At 40.0% G+C, this 20,345-nt stretch overlaps 1 protein-coding gene across 2 annotated transcripts in view; it reads right to left on the reverse strand.

The window, feature by feature from the left end:
* Positions 1–18,378, reverse strand: part of SLC2A9 (solute carrier family 2 member 9) — a 130,715-nt gene extending 112,337 nt beyond the window's left edge. The window contains exon 1 of one of the 2 annotated variants that reach the window (XM_009559516.2): positions 18,317–18,378. The gene's annotated coding sequence lies outside the window, so the exon portion shown is untranslated. Of the gene's footprint in view, positions 1–13,854; positions 13,966–18,316 lie in introns of those variants that run through there. The other variant, XM_054066104.1, reaches the window with a different exon arrangement.
* Positions 18,379–20,345: the final 1,967 nt, after the last annotated feature.

The raw sequence follows: 20,345 nt of genomic DNA on the forward strand, positions 1-20,345 counted from the left end.
TTCTGAAGCAGAATGCTGTGAGAAACTGTGTCAAAGGCTTTACTGAAGTCCAAATTTTGCTATCAGTTCCTCGCATCCCAAAGCTAAGCAGACATAACACTCTTCAGTCTGAAAAGGGTCTCTCTGTTTTGGATTTTCCCTGCTAATACACATATTGCTTTCTTTGAAAATCCAATGTATGTTCGATTAGGCTCATCAGCATTTTCTCGAGTACCTGCATAGTAATTTAGTTGGGTAGACTTAGAAATGCTAACCTATCCAAGATGCTTTAGGTAGAGAAGTAGCTGTGCAGATGCAAGATGGCTGAAACCATAAATTCTGGCTGGGATTTGAAGTAACTTTGTTCTTTTAGGGAAGGTGCATGTGGTTCTTTGTATTTTGAGTTATGATTGTTCTGGCAGCTCCTACGGATCACTTTTGACCCTGTTATATAAATCTTAGTGAACTTCTCAAAAGATATTATAATCAAATTCACTTCAGCTAAACATAAGCATCATTCTCCAGTGAAAAGTTGCTAATCAATGAAAACACCACTTTAAGAGACAGGAAAGAAGCTCTTCATAAGATCCTCTAGCATATTTTATCTAAACTTGTCTTCAGACTTGGCACTTACAATTAACAGGAGAAAAATAAAGTCTTGTACATTAACTGTAACATGGTGGTTATAATGAAATAGAAGATTCTTCCTCATTTTCTGGAATGAGTGAAGAAGCAGACAGGTGAGTTTCAAACAAATCTTGTATCTCAGGTACAAGTGACAGATGATACTTTCTAGACCTATATACATTTAACTTGCATTTTATATAATCTACATTTTAACTGAAATTTTAGCTTCTAAATTAATTCAAAGGGATTAAGTTTGAGACATTAAAAAGCAAGATGCACAACTTCTTAGTAGCGTCTGTTATTTGTGGAAAGGTAGTGTTGCTCAGCACGTCCCATGATTAGCATAAGGACAGGAAAATAAGCAAGATAAGGTTATATATTTGGCACTGCTACATTATAAAGCCAGCTTTGGTAAGACATGCCTGTTCAAAAAGCATGAATTCAATAATTGTTGAAGAGCAGCCTACTCTGTGCTAGAACTAATCCTTTCAGGGTAAACAAAGATACTTCTTTGATCCAAGTTTTCTCAGATTTTAGACTTGGGTTTCTAAATATGGCCTGTATCAACTTGAGCAAGAACACAAAGAAACAATCTCAAGGAGAACTTAAGCAGTAATGACCAAGTAAAACGACAAGCAAGAATTGCTTTGGTAAGTATCACACAAGAAAGGAAAGATGCTTTTAATTGAAACAACAGCAAAAATCTTTACAAGCAGGCCTAAGTTGAAAGTGCATCAACTGATTATTCAGAAAGAAACCTTCAAAATGTTAATATCAGGTTAGAGATAAATTTTTTCATTGTTTGGAAGTTCGAAACAAGTACTGGAGTACATGTGATAACCACAAAGCCTGCAGTGTCTTTAACTAGGTGTGTCAATGTTCATTCACACAAAGATATAGCTGGTTTCTATGCCAGTAGACCCCTTTGGAAGTTCAGTCTCAGCATGGTAAGCCTGACAAGCTTTTTAGTTCTATAAAAGAGCCCTGATATGGCAAAGCAGCAGCATAAAATTTAGTTTTAAACCTAATTCCATAGGAAAATTAAGCAGGTATATAAACATTTTGCTAGTGAAAATGAGAACATCTAGCTTTTTACTTAACGAGATCTCCAAAACTGGAATTCAGTGGCTTTCATAGCTGCATGTCCTTGAAAAAAAAATGTGTTCCTGCACTGCTAAAACTGTAGTTTTGAGGACAAAAAAGCCAGGACACTGACCATTTTTATTTGGTATTTTTTTCAGCTTAAAATTAGCAAAGTTCCCAATACATAGACATCAGTACAAGCAGTTGTAGTAGATTGGGGAGGGAAACAAGAACATTGAATATTTGAAAATAGTTTTTACTGATTATTACATAATCTGGGATCAGCTACAGCTGATTGTTTCCCAGTTCTCTGGAAGAAAAAGAGGTTAATAATTACCCTTCGCTGTGTTGGCCATTAGTGTTGTTTTAACCATTTTCTCTCATCTACACATGCAAGCATGGTATGTCATCATTCAGGAAAAATCTTATGAGCCATGGGTTTAATGTTATCAGCATGTTACGGTTATTTCCAACATTACCTTACATGTAGGTTAAAGCTAATTAAGTCTTTGCAAAGTTATTTCCAGTGAAGTCAGCCTAGCATCCACCTACCGTTTAGTAAATGCTGAATTAAACAGTGACAAGTAAAAGCTTTTATATTGTAAGGTCATGCCCTCAGTTAAGACCAGAGCTGCTCCTGGCTACAGGTTCATTCCAGTGGAAAGGAAACCCTCGCAAAAATAACTTTTTTTTAAAAGAAGGCTTATGCCCTCAAATGAAGCCCTTGTAGAATGTTTTGGATGCAGTCCTGAAGAAGGCAGAGTACCCAACATCTAAGTGGGTTTTGGTTGAACACTGGAGAATTCCCAAGTTAGAATTCTCAAATTTTAAACACTTCGAAATTCAAGACTGATGTTTAAATCAGCTACCATTGTCTTTATTAATGCTGTAAGCAAGGAAACTTTATGTAGTAGCAAAACCTGCTTCCAGGTTTTCCCTGGTAGATTTATTCTTTACACATCTCCTCCTAAAGTCTCATTACAAGCAGCAAAACCAGGCAGCTAATTTATCAAGAAATTTTTTTCCTATCAGCATGCCTGTTGCACTTTACTAATCCTCTTGAAATCTTCAGAGGCGTCATCATTCTGGAAGATCACTTAAACTGCTAGCAGATCAGGCCCTCCCAGGTGAAGCTCCATGTTCCAACTCACACAGGGATCATCCTCATCAATATGATGACTCCTAGCCTTAGTCAACACTTGACCTCTGTAGTGGAGGAAATGAAGGAAAATGCCTTTGTATGCATTACACTCTCAGCCACTCTAGTATGGTCAAAACTAGAGTTGCAGAGTTTGCCTTCCAGCCCCCTGGGAGCAGCAGGCACTGCTTGAGCCTGGAGTCCACACATTCCTCGCAGTGCTGAATGTGCCTAAAAAGGAGGCAGAGCAAGCCCAGAGTAGAAATATATACCAATGTTGCTTTCTTGTGAAAGTTGGTCCTGGAAATCAAGCTAGGAAAATAAGCCTTGCCAAACTTTGCCCGTCCAACCTGCCCAGTTATTTTAAACAGCCAGAATCCAAGATTTGCTTCAAGCTGCCAGGCCCTTTTAGCTTGTGTAGCTGTAGTTTAAGGTCTGATACGTCCTTTTGCTTCATCTAGGGACTCAAAATAACGGAGGTATTTGGGTAACAAATTCTCTCCACAGACACAGAATTACAAAAATATTCTCTCTAAAATGTTTGAAAGATAGTGCAATAAGAAATGGATTTGAAGTGTCACTACCTTCACTTGTGCAAGTAAAGCTTCATATGTAAATCTGGTAAAATTTGGCATAGGTTTTTTTTTCTCCCACTTCAATTAACTGGAGAATGGAAGAAAAATATGCTGCGAAATCGTCTGTCTTTCCACCCCCCCCACCCCCCCGCCCCAATATTTAGCTTTCCAGGGGCATTTAAGTGTCTTTTGTTGTAGCTTTAAGAACATTACAAAACCCATTTTGTCTCACTCAGTAGATTTCAGTTAAATCTACATAAAGAAGCAGAATTCCCTTACATTTCCAGGGGTTATGAAATACTGGAAAGGGTGATGGCTGAGGTGCCTGCTTTGCATTTCAAATATATTGGGTCAAAGTCTGTTAGTTATTGCCATTTTCAGCAGTTCTTGGTGTCAGCACCCTGAGCACGCAACCCGTCCTCAGATCAGGGTCAGATTAGAGGGTGGATGTAGGGAACCAGCAGTGAGGAGAGCCTCTTTGAACAGCAGGGCCTCCCCTGCAACCTCACTCCAGAGGGCACAGTAAGGGCATGTTCTCAGCCGTTGTCCTCAGTCTAGGTTAACCTGGTCCAAATCTTTACCCTGACCACCAGGCCTGACATTGCAGTCGAGAGTATATTTTTAGGAAAAACTGCCCACCAGTTCAAATCCTTTACGTCATATTAAGTAATAGCATCATAAATATTTTTTGTGCTCTCCTGGTGGTGTTGATTGTAATATAATAGACAGAACACACCTCCTGCCCTTAATAACAAAGTCAAAAGTGGCCTATCCTGTAACTGTTGAAGCGTTTCCTACTGCACTGTTGCAGGCACTGATTAGTGATTTTGAAGAACGCACCCTGAGCCTTCAGAGAAGTTCCCTAAAACCCGCAAAAATGTATTGTACATTTGGTGAATGGCTCTTAGCAAGACAGAGAGCTCCTCCAGTGAGAGGGTAGCCTACCCTGCAGCTGCACAAGCTTCCCAACAGATGCATGCACAGCTTCTCAGGTAACATAAAAGCACCATGTTACAAATATGCATACCACCTTATGATTGCTCAATATCGTCTGTTCCAATTGCTACTGGCAGCTACCATATAACATTTCTTTCCACCTTTTCTGCTTCACTTGTGCTCAGACATTTCTCATTGTAAAAATCTTTGTCTGCTGAGTCTTAAGTACTGGGTTTTCAGTTTAGTTGGAGTTAACCTCTGCCCACTCTTACTGATGAAAGTTTGCAAGTTGAGCAAGCTATTGTAATTTCATGGTGTAAGCTAGTATATGGAAGGAAGAACACTGGTACGATATAAGGCAAGTCATTAACAGTAAGATTATCACTAGATTATTGGAAGAACCTAAGACTTTGTGAGACTCAGATTTTATTGCCAGTTATATGCGATAGTGACTGAATTGTATCCAAATGCATGACTCATGCCATTTACTTCAAAATGCATTCCACTGCTATTGGTTCAAGGGGCATTACTTTCATGTTAAGACTTATGTTGTTAATTAATAAAACATTAACCTAAGAACCAAGACAGGATTTTATAGGTAGTACACACTAAGCCATTGGAAGAATTTACAAAGACATGAGCTTATTCCCCAGGTAAATATTGAAATAATTGGTAATTGCGTAAGAGAGTATAGGGTATAGATCCCCTTACCTCTCATTTATGGTTGTAATGAAAAAAACCAAGATTTTAAATACTTTGTCTGCAAAAGGTAATTCACTATTCCAGACCGATATGGGGTGCAAAAACATGCTATCTAAGCACACGAGCAAGTTATATATGCACTACAATGCCATGCTAGAGTAGATATTGGTCATGCTGCTAAATTTAGCTAGTTCTGCATAAAATTAATTCCATTGAACATTAGAGTAATGAACAATACTATCATTATCTGGGGATTGTATTCCTCAACCTATACTTGAGTTATTTTGAAAAGGAGGGCAGATGCAAGGAGAATGTTTGCATAACACTGTACCGGGGAGAGTCTGACCGCAGAGAGTTGTGGAACTTTAGATGGCAGTTAAAATTCATTGTTCATACATGCATATTAATGAACCTAGGAAACCACACTTAATACATATCCAGTAATGAACTCACAGCTATCTAATTTGGGAAGCTCTTGAAACCATTGTGGATAGTTCTAGGAAGCCGTTAGTTCAGTTCTGAGGCAGACAGCACAAGCAATGCATTAGAATAAATCTTAATAAGAGTTCTTATGTTGCTACTGATCCTGACTGCAGCCAACATTACATTCTGTTCTAGATCTATCCTCTCACAGAAATACTGGGGAGCTAAAAATATTGCAGAGAAGGACGGAAATGATGAAAGCTACTGTGTGAGATTAAGTATGCTGAGGACTTAGTTTAGGAGGGAGATATGCCCTTTGCCTCAAGTTGTCCTTTCCTTGCAAAGCCTTTGCAAGTTATGGGTAGCTACAAATGGTTTCACTTCAGTAAAACTAGCTAGCGCTCTATTTGATCCAGCCCCATAGTCATGTCTTATAACTCCTAGTAACAGATATTAAAGGATGCAACAAGAAATGAAGCAAGCACAGGAAAAGCGTTCCCCAATTCACTTTGTCCAGCTTCTGGTTATTGGTTTCTTAGGAACTTCCCAACTTACTGTATGAGTTTCCATCCACTTTCCATGCTCCTGTTTCACTTCTCCAATTTACTTAATATTTCATTCCAGCATCCTACGGAAATGGGTCCCACAGAATTAATACTAGGTTGTCATTTTTAGCTTCTCTTCTGGTGACTTCTCTGCAAGCTCCCCTGTTCTTGTTCTGAGACTTATTCTCCGTACCCTTTCTAAGTAAGGTTGTGCTGGGTTATGTGCACATTTGTGCATCAACTCTTTGGCTCCCTGGCCAGAATCCTGTTGTACCACATTAAGCAAGTATGCCTCACAGGCTGTAAATTAGTCACTAAAACAGTTCTCATTTTCCTAAACTTTACAAGACATCCAGTTCACACGATCCAAGACTTCTCTTCCTCATAAGCCAGAACACATTTTGGTTTACCGCAACTCAAAAAAAATACTACTGTGATTGCACCATAATCTGCTCAATGTGCCCAAGGAATCTCCTCTCATCTAAAGCTGTAACACACAGCTTTAGGTTTCTCCTGTACGCATAGTGATTTGGTGTATTTATTTTAAAAAGGATTTGCTGTTGGTAGAAAATATCTGGTTTTGGTAAGATTTTTTACTTTTCCTAAAGTGCAACAGTACTGTTGGGAAGTGATGCAAAAGATCCCTCAGATCAGATGCAAAACCAAGCTGGAGCCAGATCCTCTTGGGCAGAGAAGCAGGGCACCATAGCCATCATTTCTTCCTGGGGAATGAATAAAGGGAGTTAACAGAATGGAGCACTCCAGCCTAGAAGCAGCAGCCTGTGCTAGTACAGTCCTACAATCTAGATACTCTGTTACAGCAAGAGGCTGAGAGTGGGAAGTGAAGAGCAGAGAAATCAATGGCATCCTGAGGAAGGTTAGTCTACTATCAGACTGCTCTAAATTATTAGTCTGCCTTTGGGGCAATATTTAATTTTTTTTCCTCCAACCTCTCAAGCTCCCTGCAACAAAATTTCCTGTTCTTCAGTTGCTTACTTCCATTTCAGAATGGATTAAAGTTCTCTACCCTTCACTCGTCTTATTTGATAATTTCTTATGCTGTTTCTACTTCAGTTGTGATACAGCAGGTCTTTACTCTGAGGAGAGGGGGCTGAGATCCTGCCACCTATATCTAAAGGCGTGGAACAGGAAATACTGTAATTATGTGAATAGATTCTTGTACTTGCCTGTTTCTTGCGGCTGAGGAATACAACCCATCAGTGTTAAATATCATGTGTCTGTCATGCCTGCTCCCTTTTCCTCCCCAGCCAAGCCCCTCTGAGACAACTGCATGTACACGAGGCTTTAGAGTGTTCTTTATTCACTGACATTGTGCAACAAAGGTTTGTTGACATCAGATGTGTAGGGTTTGAACCTGAGCCCCAGAAACCTCTGCAATCACATTACTCTTGAGTCTCACTATGGAGGATTACAGGGAGAATAGTCTTACTGGCAAACTAACTAACCTTTTTCCTTTCTTTTATAAGATGGAGCAGATTCTCAGTGAGACCAGTTCTGGTTTACAAATAAGAGCTGAGCCAGGCATGTAATTGTAGCAGCTGAAACAGACATGTCTTATAGCAAATTCTGAGAGCTTCTAGCAATACATACAGAAAAGTACTTTCTGTGCACATTTTCTCTTCTGCTCTCCACCTCCCTGAGAATTAAATTCTGAACATGAAACTCACAAGTCTGATATACAGCTTTAAGAGGTCTGCTCAATAGATTGTTAAGTCTAAAACTGCTCATTAACCTTCCATAAATACATCACGTATAAATTAGTGATATGAAAGGAACATTACAGATGTCCCTGAAAGAATCTTCTGCCTGGCATTTAAGCCTCAGAGTCATCACTGTGAAAAGCATAACTTGTGTTTTGAAGAGACACAGAGAGCAAATATCCACCCCGCAATTTAATAACTATTTATCAAATGATATGGCATTAATAAAACCAGGTACTTTTTAATCAGCTGCACCAGAACAAGCTGACATTATCATGCTTGCTTGCAGACTAATGACACTGCACTCAGTTATTCCAACTTTGTACTCAAGATCTTAACAGATGTTAAAAAACCCATATCTCTTAACATCTTCCCAAAGAGGGAAACGCCATGAATTTGTCTAAACTGAAAATCATGATCTTCCCCTAGTTAGTACAGACTGTTTGCTATTTCCCCTCCTTCCCTAACAGGGAACAGACTAATTCTCAGTAACAGTTAATGACAGCTGGAAACTTGCCTGATTGATTGTTTCATTAGGCTGCAAAAGCATAACCCATGGAGGCAGGAAGAGTAAAAAAATAACTTGTGTAATTACTGTTGCAAAAGAGACATGCAGCTTCTAGCTGGCTGGTAAGAAACAGCTATCTAGTGTGGCAGAATAAGACAGATAAAACTTTAACGTAGCCGCTGTTACTCCTGTATGAATTCTTACTATCTCAAACGGAGCAAAACAATGACATACTGTACAGACGTAACCTTTCTCACTACAGTATTTGCCATCATAACATGCTATTATATATATATGCTATTTTCATGGAATACCCTGCATACATGTAACTGAATGAAATAGTTCAGTGCTGGCATCAGCTGTACTTTGATACACTCCCAAAAATCCTCAAGGCAGCAAGGTAGTGTAAATGCTATATTCTGCGATCCAAGAGACTTCACACTTCTTGCAAAACGGAAATTTGGAATATTGTGGTGATCTCCTTCATTTAATCTTCTGTGGCTGTTGTTACCATTGTTTACTGTTCCACTCCTCACAAAATTTGGTCAGGACAAGAAATTAATTCCTGAAGCTCCTTAAACTGCTATCACTCTTCTGCTTTTCCCCATATTTTCAAAAGACCAGAATACAATGTTAGGTGAGGCTCAGTTCTGCCCCATGATGCCTGCATTGTCTTGGCTTGGTTTGTCACTTAATCATTTTGGTTAATGTTTGTTTCCCTCTAGGTGCAAAAGACTACCGCAGCATCCTGCTCTCTGCACTTATCCCAGCTGCAATTTTACTGGAAACCCTAGCTTTAACTCTTCAACTCCTTTCTGTGTGTATAAGTAATTTAGATCTAATTACAGTCAGAATGAATGTGTTATTCCTCATCTATTTGAGGACACCACCTCATGCTCACACTTCACCCCAAAATCCACCACAGCAGATACTAAAGTCAAAGACTGTTTACTACACCAGACCCTAAGGCATTCAGACCTCATTAAGTGACCTCTGTCCTGACCTACATTGATTGATTAAAGCCTAGTATTCTTTGTGGGGTAGGATATACCAAGGACAAGATAACCTCTCAGATTTGAGGTTAGATTGCTGTACATTTACATGCACACATCTTTGCTGTGACTCATGCCTGAATATATAGTTCCACAGAAGCCACAGCCCTCTCCAGCCAAATCAAGACTTGTGTTATGCAACTCTGACTGACCGCAGATTTTTGAGATAGCAGATTATAGACAATGTCATTCTACAATTCACTCCTGTGGTGCGCTGTATGTGAAAGTCAACACGGAGGAGAAGACTGACTGCTCGTGGACACGGACCATCCAAATCTATCGTAATTCATCATTACCTCTCAAGTGATCTTGACTACTGATGTGAACTGTTGTTCTATGCAGATCACCAAGGAAGTGCTTGGAGATCAAAGTGAGGAAGGCTTGAAGATATGAGGAGTGAAAGGGATAATGGGACAGCTTCAATTAACTGCAGAGATTGAGAACAAGACCTCACAATTCTTGGTTATGTGCTGCTTAACTTTTTTTCTAAAGCCCAAGGAGGGAGGAATCTGGCTGTGACATTCTTTTAAGCTGTCTTCTCTACAACATGTTCTTTCCTGTTTGCAGGGATTGCCTTGAAACACTGACAGCTCAGCAGGCAAAAGACTTTCTAAACTATAGTTTCTCCTCTTCAAGGCTACTGTTAGGCATTTTCATGTGAAATGGAACCATTCAGTTTCTGTAGAAGTGTAGGATGACTCCAAACACTTTTGAGTGTAAGAGTTGATAGCAGTCTTCAGTGTTCTGGCAATATACGCTTTGTATTATAATCTCATTCTACCTGCTTCACTTGATCAAGAGCTTCAATAACTTATTTTTCAGTCCTTTTGAAAAACAGCTTGCAATCCAAAAAAATTGTTCTATGATAGCTTCCTATTATAGAACCTGAAGTTCCTTTTCAGCTGGAAATACAGATGTCTTGCAATATTATTTTTAAACTAATTAAAAATGTATAGTTATATAACCACAAAAAGCATTCTCAATTTGTAAACCAAGAAGCAGTAATAAGGTAATGGAGCAGTAAAACGTTTAGTCTCCAAACTCTGTGGCGCAACACTAAATACTTCTGCAATTAGAGCATGTTGATTTGACAACTCCCTAGTTAAAAAGAGCTCTGTTTTTCCTTCTACCCATTGTCTGTTGTGTTTGTTTATAAAATTTCTTCCTAGTAAAAGTCCAGGATGAGTTAAAAGCTTCATTGCCCCCTCCACCAGGGTTAGGAATGAGGAACAACTTCTCTCTGCTAAAACAAAGCCATGAGAGCACTGCATCCGTTGGTAGACTACTTCTGTTTCAGTGCAGTGATGAAGAGAAAGAAAACCCCTTGCTTCATTACTTGTCCAATTTCTTCTCTCATACATGAACCAGTTCTCTCCAATTTGAAAGACAGAAGTACAGACAGACTACTTTTCTAGCAGTTTGGATTGTAGCCTAGCACCAGAAATAAGGATTTCTATTTAATTTCTATTTCTTACCTGCCACTGGTTTTGCTATGAAAGACTGAAGATTAATCTTCAGTGATCTGTTGCACATTCTTAGAACCTGTAATTCTATGTATTGTTATTATAACATGAGGCTCACTGGGAAACAAACCCCTTTGGTACAGAGAGATAACCAGGTGGTTTGCATCTGGCATTGGATGAGGGAGACTACACTGATTCAGTACAGTGCTGTTTGGGAGATTCTATTTTGGAAAAAAAACCAGCCCCTCAAAACACTCAGATTACTAGAACTGAGAAGCATATTTTCCTGTTCTTTGGTTTTCTCTGCACTCTTCTGCCTTTGCCCACTCACCGTTATGGCTGAACAGCACAGAGAAAAAAATCTCACCCTCAGGCCAAAGCCCTTCCTCAGGAAGAGGAAGGAAATGGGGTATATGAGGATGGCAAGAGTAGACAGCAGCTTATAGGGAAAGAGCGAAAACTGTCCAAATTGGAAGACTGAGGGGGTGTCAGGTCTTGTTGCTTCAGGAGCAAGCAGGGCTGCATGCAGAAGCTAGCATTAGTTGGCTCTCCTGTTCCCTGCCAGTGGTACTGAGTGATTCAGGCCAACCACTACAGATATCCAAGACTACTGGAAGCATTTGGATTTCACACATTTTGACTCATCTTCTTATATTACGGTTAAATACATTCACTAGGATAGTCTACCAATATGAGAGATCATAGAATCCCTAGGTTGGAAAAGACCTTTGAGATCATCAAGTCCAACTGTACCTGTCCACTACTTAATCATATCGCTAAAGACTTCATCCACCCACTTTTTAAATGCCTCCAAGGATGGTGACTCAACCACCTCCCTGGGCAGCCTGTTCCAGTGCTTGATAACCCTTTCAGTAAAGACATTTTTCCTGATGTCCAATCTGAACCTCCCCTGACACAGCTGAGGCCATTCCCTCTCATCCTATCACCTATCACTTGGGAGAAGATACCAACACCCACCTCTACAACCTCCTTTCAGGTAGCTGTAAATAGTGACAAGGTCTCCCCTCAGCCTCCTCTTCTCTCAGCTAAACAACCCCAGTTCCCTCAGCTGCTCCTCATAAGACTTGTCCTCCAGCACCTTCACCAGCTTTGTTGCTCTTCTCTGGACATGCACCAGGACTTCATTGTCTGTCTTGTAGTGAGGGGCCCAAAACTGAGCACAGTATTAAAGGTGGGGCCTCACCAGTGCTGAGTACAGTGACACAATCATTTCCCCAGCCCTGCTGGTCACACCATTTCTTATTCAAGTCAAGATGCTATTGGCCTTCTTGGCCACCTGAGCACACTGCTGGCTCATGTTCAGTCACTGTCAACCAACACCCCGAGGTCTTTCTCTGCCAGGCAACTTGCCAGCCACTCTTCCCCAAGTTTGTAGCACTGCATGGGGTTGTTGTGTCCCAAATGCAAGACTCTGCACTTGGCCTTGTTAAACCTCATCCCATTGATCCAGCCTGTTCAGATCCCTCTGCAGAGCCTTCCTGCCCTCAAGCAGATTGACACTTCCTCCCAGCATAGTGTCATCTGCAAACTTACTAGGGGTGCATTTGATCCCCTCATCCAGATCAATGGTAAAGCTATTGAACAGAACTGGACCCAACACTGAGCCCTGGGGAACACCATTGACAACAGGCCTCCAACTGGGTTTAGCTCCATTTACCACGACTCTTTGGGCCTGGCCATCCAGCCTGTTTTTTATACAGCAGAGGGTGTGTCTGTCCAGGGCAGTGGCAGCCAGTTTCTCAAGCAGGATACTTGAGGAATGGAATTGAAGGCTTTACTGAAGTCCAAGTACACTACATGCACAGCCTTTCCCTCATCCATAAAGCAGGTTATCTTGTCATAGAAGATGATCAGGTTAGATATGTGCTTACTGCCCAACTACTGTTCTCAGCAAGCCTAACTTCCAACTTTACAGCCTTAGAACTTTGAACTCTGACTTGGTGCAAGTGGATTTTTTAACTCCTTCAAATGAAGTATTCTGGGGATCGAGCTATTGTGTGGCAGCAAAACACTGAAGACAACCAATGAGACCATTTCTGAAAAAGCACACGACATGAAAGTTCAAAGCAAGCCTGTAAGGAAGCCTATAGGCTCCACCTCTGGTTTTGTCAGTTATTGCTTCCTGCCTCTGAGGACAGATGCCCCAAAAAGCACTTGCAGAAGGAAGGTATTTTGAGCCTTGGTGTATTGTTCCTCTTAGAAATCTTGAAGTGAAAATTTACTCCAAATCAATTAACACCAAAGGTTATTAAGAAGAGGCGGGTTTGTTTTTCTGATCTGCTTGGCAGACTTCAGGCAGTCTTGATCTTGGCTTGGCTTTCACACTGTGTGCCTAAGCGAAGGGTGCTCTCTGTGATTTGCTTTCTTCTGTGTTGGTACTCAAAATGATAATGCATAAGAGGAAATCAGAACCTCAACTTAAACCTACGATACTTTTCAATGTTTAAGGAGAACATTGCAAATCTCTCCTCCATAAATTGCCTCACCATAAGTAACATGTAAAACAGAATTAGGCCCCTTGACTACAGAAAGTCTTATTTTATTAAGAAGGATATTGTGCAAAGATCTTCCAAACCCACTTTCCTGCCTTCCAGTTAAGAAAATATTCTTCAGAGTTTTAGAAGTGTATTTAGACCTAAACCAGACCCCATGAGATCAAGTCAAGAGATTCCTATTAACTTACACAAGTATTTGATCAGTCATCTTAAATACAAACAAGCAAGGATACAGGAACCACCCATGTATCTGTTGCAATTTTCCACATACATTACTACACACTAAGAAAACACCTTACCTACCCCCTTTTTTCTTTAGATCTTACTAGAATGTTTATGCCAGACCCAAAGCTTACAACTCTGAATTTGTGCCAAGGAGCTGAAAGTCCCCATGATTTTTTTCCTTATAATGAGCGTTTTACTGTGCTTGAAGATAGAAGCAGTTTGCAATAAAGCCACTTGCCAAGTTAGCATATGATTAATCTACACTTACATCAATTAAGGAAACGATTAAAGAATTTGTTGCCTCTCAGGATTGCTGTGGTTACAGAACGGTGCCTTCAGAAGATAAAAGATGTGGCATTACCTGTACAGACTCAATCAGAAGATTTCCCTTCAAAAAAGCTTTTTCTGAATCGGTAAACAGATGAACAATTGGTGGGTATCTTCTGCTGTGCTAGCACTCGAGAGACACCATGAGAATGTGAAGAGCCTCTTCCTTTCCTCTCAGTCAGCAGAAAAGACTCAGAACAGCATTAGGAGAGACAGCTAATCATTATGTTTGCAAGTTGGGCTCAGACAGCGCAGGCTGATGGAGGTGGGGGGAGGCGTGCCTGCCATCTCAATTGGCTAGAAGCTGCTAAGGTCTCACTCTATCCCTCTTCAATAGAGCAACGAAATGCATCCTAAAACATACCTCTCCATTTACAAGGAGAACTCTTCAAGTCCTGCACATTCGCTCTTTGCGCTGGGCTGATAAGTACTTAGCCTTAAGTTTCTCAGGAGAGAAGGAGCTGAATGGTACATAAGGAACTAAGTCAGCTAGCAGGTGAAGTGTACAGCAACTAAGCTAATTGCTTAATATTAAACCAACAGATTAAGTGTCCTAGAATAAAGATGAAAGAACAAAGATCAGCATGCATTTATTTGCTTTGTTTCATTAATTTTTCTGTCAATCAATCTATTTCACCAAAACAAAAGCCTTAAAAAGATGATAGCACCTATCTTAGAATGTCTTTAGGCTAAGAAATAAAGAATAGTTTTCTATATTGGACATTAAAAAACTAACACGGAGCTGGTATTCCATACTTGCTTTTTTTTTTTTTGTATCATACCTTGGAGAGTTCTGAGGAAGATACAAGATAAGTACGTAAAAAATAAGCACATCTAAGAAATCCTGCGTTTCACAGCTCCAGTCACATGAATGCTAATAAGTTAATTACATTTGAAGTTGACTCCACAATCTAGTTGGTTCTTTCAGAATTCGTTTCAAATCAGTATCTTTCCCTGCCTGACCTTTGCTGTAACTCAACCCTGAGCTCACAAGTATCAGAGATTAGCAGCTTCCACAGACTCAGCTCTATCCAGCCAAAGTGACCACGTGCTTCTTGAATAGGCACAGAGAGAACACACTGATGTATTTGCATTGGTGCCTCACTTAAGGTTCCAAGTGTGCATTCTCTAATATCTGCCAGATATTTTGGCTTGGATCCAGAAGACTGTAACAGCAGTGCCAGTAAGAGTTACGGGTGATACACCCTTTCCCCCCCACACCCTGCCAAAGAGCCATTATTGTGGGTATTAAATATTTACATGGTAGTGACTACAAGCCCCAGGATTGGCATTCTACTTCACTATCCTCAAGACAGCTTCTTGGTAGAGAGTTCACAGTACTTTGGATGAACAAAATGAGTACAACAAACAAAAAAAGAACAAACAAGTCCCAATTAGCCATGTGATAACATTTGTACATCATCCTGCTGGAACCTCCTGACCATCACACTTAAGGGTGAGGTTTTTCAAGAAGTGCTGAACAGTTATACTAGTTTTCAAGACTGTCACTGAGCTATGAAGAGCTGGCAGAGGAGTTTGTGTCTTAGGACTATGCAAATCCTTCAAAGAAATCCATGTACCGTGGACAGTGAGTCAGAGTGTGCTGCCAAGTGTCTCTTACAATCACGTCATTCTTACTGCTTTCCTTGTGGGAAGAGATTAATACCTACTGCCTGTTTGTTTTCCCCTAAAAACCCAGGACACATGATTCTAGCAATACCACTACCATCAACCATGACAGTCTAGGAACTGGGAAACTGGGATTTAGTCTGTTCCTCAGCTTAAGAAAATTTGATCCTATTCCTCTAGTTTCTGTATAGGTCAGGCTCAGACTATGGGGACACTTGGAAAGGCACTGCTCCAACCTGTCCCGGTTGCTGTGCACTGGGTGCTACTTAATGAAGATAATGTTCACTAGGGAAAAGAACATAGCCAAGGGAAAGCTTGAGGCTGTGGAATGAGTGGGTATGGCACTCTAGTACAGAACCAGGTTCACAGCCTGTCGTACATTCTCACCAAACAGGCGCAAGACAGACTGTCATTGGTGTGATCTTTTGCAGAATGACACAATCCTACTCCCTTCAGCCATTCAAGAGCAGTCACCAGCCTGTGACTTGGTGTGAGCAAGCCTTTGAAAGTCACTGGAGGGAAGGAGACATTTAAGCTGTCCTTCAGCTACATGTCCACAGCTGCCTCTTTTTGTCAGGTCTTGTCCAAGTTCCTGCTCTAGGGCGTTCAGTAAGTATATCTGTTCAGAGGAGATTCCTGGTGGAGACCATTTCTCTCACCTTAGCCCAAACCAAGCTCTGTGACTACTACAGTACAGTACAGCACAGCAGACACCTAGAGAGTTACCTACTGTGCTTAGGTACATCAGCTTCACACAACTGAGCTGGCTAGGCTTTTATAAAGTCAGTTTTGAACGTTCCAATTCCATCTAAATCCTCTGTTGAACTAAACCTAATATGCCATATAATTCTGTTAATCTGCAGTCATTAACCGATCATTTTTCCAGCCTGGAGCCAAATTGACAGGAGATTAGAGTGGAGAGGCTCCAAACTGGCTCAGAGGCAAGAGGCAGTACTAGGAACATCAGCCCAGTGGCCACAGAGCTGCATGCGGTGGGCACAGTGCAGAACCAGACTCCAAGACTTCACCTTTCACATTGGTGTCGGGGTTTATACCAGCTTACTGAACCACTGTAGGAGCCTCAGCGCTAAGCTCTTGAAGTCATTGTAGAAGTAGCTGCAGACAGGAAAAAAGAGGCTGAGCATAGATTAGACTAAAATAACTCCTAAAGAGTTTTCCTATGGGCTCACGTACTTTAACAAGAGATAATACTGAAAATATTGAGCTAGCAGGGAAAGTATCAAAGGCTATTAATGCCCCATTGGTCAAGTCATACTGATTTTAGATACATCCCGGGAGGACACGGGCCATAGCTGAAAATGATACACAAATATTCAACCCAGTGATTAATCGCTGACCTCAAGAGACAGCTTGCTGATGGTCATGATGTCTCCTGTACCAGAATGACTTCTCTGTGGAACTGCACGAGAACTTAATCCAGAAACTACAACTTTGACAAAATAATTGAAGAAAATAATTGAAATAATGGGGAAAAAAAAGTCATGCACTTCATTACTCACTCAAGTATGTATATGCAGTCCAGCCATATATCCCTTATTTTCCACAGAGGATCGTTGCTTATATTTATCTAACCTTATGCTGAACCAGAACAAGGAGTGCCATTTACAATGTTGATTAATTTATATAATGCTTTATGTTAGCACAGACTCAGAAAAAAAGACAACCCAAACCTATATATATATACCAATTCATTCGATATTCATCCATGGAAAGAGAAATTCTAGAATTAAAAGACAAACCTATTTTCATTATATAGTATTTGCATTTTGACCTCTCCTTTAACTTGTTTTCCTTCTTAAGGAGTATGTTAATCATGCACAAATGCTTACTTGAATTTTTAATAAGCACAAACTATATTTATTATTTCATAATGCAACATTTATTTAACGTATTTCTGCTCTTTTCTGTCAGTATTTGCATTGATCATGAAGATTATCTGTACCTAAAACAGATTTCAATCTTGTGTGAGAACTTCATGTTCCAACACCCATCTGTGATCCTACTAAGCACATGTTAACCTGAGAGGTGGCTTTACTAAACTAGATTGTGTTAATAAACATGCTCCATAATGCATGATGTGATGAACTAAGATTTTGTGGAGTAAAAAAAATATCCCTATAGGATTTTATAGTAAATGCTAAGTTTTACTGAAGGATAAATTCCAGTTAATCTGTTGCAAATGGTGGAACTTCTGGGGTTTGTATTGCTAATGCAAACAACCACAGTGTAAGTTATTGAGCAGCAGTAGCAACTAGAAATTTATCCAAGGGAAGCTGTGCAAGTGCTGTACGTAGGTCAGGGAACATAAACATTTCATAGTTTTAAGGTTTGTTGCAAATAAAATCTTAAGAAGAGTTTACCATCACTTAGAGATGTTTCTTTATTTTGATGTAGAAGCAATCTCATGAGAAGATTGAGCAGATATGAAGGTGGACATACAAATGCAAGAAAGACTTGGAATCTGATGTGAGCTAAGACAATTGTAGTTGATATGTTTTTAAAAACATGTGCACACCCCATATATTAAACCCTCACCTGAAACACAAGATAAAAAAATGTGTGGAGACATCTAAGCGATTGTAAGGAGTCTGGTGATATAAGCTTCAAATAGGTCACAGCCTATGAATCACAGAATCACTAGGTTGGAAAAGACCTCCAAGATCATAGAGTCCAACAATTCTGCTGTATTTATACACAACTAAAAAGGACACAAACCAACCACCCATCTCCCACTGCACTTTTATCCTAACAGTACTCCCCAATTCAACATCCCAGCTTGAAAGGAACTACATAAATATATGGAAGGGAAGAAGCACCTATGTTATTATATATAAACTTTTACTTACTATATTCTTCATTCTTTTACATATTCTCCTCACAAGTCTCCAGCTTTTCCTCTTCAGTACTGCCAGCCCTCTTTTATACTATTTGTCCTGGGAGTGTTACTCCATCCTTAATTCAGATAAACTGACTAATTAAGCAAGGCAGTTCAGCTGCATTCCCTCTGCTGAAGTGTTCCTGGAAGGGGAGGAACTTGTAACCCTACTCTGAGAGGGAGATTCACACCTAGTGGCTGTAGGGAAAAAATGGACTAATGTCTTTAAGCATTCTGCTAGATTCTGTTTAAGAATTTACATTTACATATATTCTTACATTTAAGCATTAGTTTGTGGTAGGGTAGCTGCTCTGAGATATGAATATAGATCTTTAAACTCATACAACCTAAAGAAAATCCCAAATTAGATTCACAAATAAAAATTATACCTCTGAGATTTTTTCAATAATTTGTTAGTTCAATTCCTTAGTATGCCAAGAGATTTCTGTATGAGCAAGTGCTGGCCTTAAGATGTGCTTACAGGAGGAAGACTAATAGCACACTGGGCTGTAAGTCAACGGAAGTGATAATGGATGATGATTCGGCATTTGCAATGCTGCCTCTGCAATACCCTGTCAAGCGCTGGGTCCTCTGGGACAAGAGAGACATGTGCAGATGGGTGGAAGCTTAGCTGAGGGTTATGAAGCTGCCTAGGAGCTTGGAGCATCCAACAGGGGCTGAGGGAGCTCCAGGCTTCTTCAGTCTGGAGAAAAGGAGGCTTAGGGGTGAATTTAATTGCTATCTTCCACTTCCTGAAGTAGGGAGAGGCTAAGAAAGGACATAGCTAGACTCTCATCAGAGGCAGTGATCACAGGGTGCAGAAGAGGAAATTCTGGTTGTATACCTGAAAAGACAATGTTCACAATGTTTTGTGAAGCATTGGAAGAGGTACTTGGAGAAGCACTGGCTTCTGAGTAACCTGATTTAACATTGAAGTTAGCCACACACTGTTTGTCCAGAAGTTCCTTTCTACCACTGAAATTATTTCATGGTTGTATGACAAAAAACTTTTAATAGGTATAGCTTTTGACAACAGGAATTATACCAATTCTGCTAATGAAATAAATTGTACTACCAAAAGCACTTTCTAATTGGCATGCTTCAAATTATTTTAGGGATTTTACTGAATAAAAAAACCACAAAACAAATCAAACTAATAAAACCATTGAAGACATTGCCATACTGACAACTGCCCAGTGCAGCTCCACTTTAAATCTCTAGTCAGCATGAGGAATGTACACATACAAATCCTAAATCTTTCAGATTAAATCTAAAACTAAAATCAAGTCTTGAGGAAAACACGTTACCAGCCACAGAATATTTGAGGCTATTCGTCATTCTCCACTGGGCTTCAAAGAGCTGGGCCTTTAACTAATACAAAGGAAAAGCTCATTTAATAGGCACTTCCCAAATCTTGAAGACATGGTTAATTTGTTGCCTATCCCCAGATTTCATTCTTCCCAAAATTATTCCCCCATCATACTTCGTTGGTTTTGGTTTTAATTCTCTGATACGTGATCTACCTAAAACAAGTGGTCTGTCAGTTGTATTTTATTTACATGAAGTTTGCTAAAACCAAGTGAAAACCTGAAAACCCTTTCTTAGCAGCTCCATAACCATGGCTAAGTTTGCAGTTTGAGTAGTTAGTTCCAGGCCAAAAAACAGTTCACAAGATCTTCCTGGGCATAATTGATTCTTTGATAGGATTAAACTAGAAACCTCTCTAAAGTGCAGGAGTTGAAGCATCAGGATGTAAGTTGGTATTTAGATTATTCTGTACATCATTTGCTTATCTAAAAGGTGGAACTATCTGTACATCATATTGCTTAAAAACTGTAATTCTCTGTCAACGGACTTCGGCTTGATTAGGCTTATGCAGAAGAGAACTGAAGATTAGAGTTAACGGCTCATATAGATTTTACTGTGTTTGAGATCTCTGTGCCAAATTAAAAACATAACATGGATTCCATGACCTTCAGTAATGTTTTGTTTCTCCTTTG

This window comes from Cuculus canorus, chromosome 4, assembly GCF_017976375.1.
Source record: "Cuculus canorus isolate bCucCan1 chromosome 4, bCucCan1.pri, whole genome shotgun sequence".
Taxonomy (NCBI): Eukaryota; Metazoa; Chordata; class Aves; order Cuculiformes; family Cuculidae; genus Cuculus; species Cuculus canorus.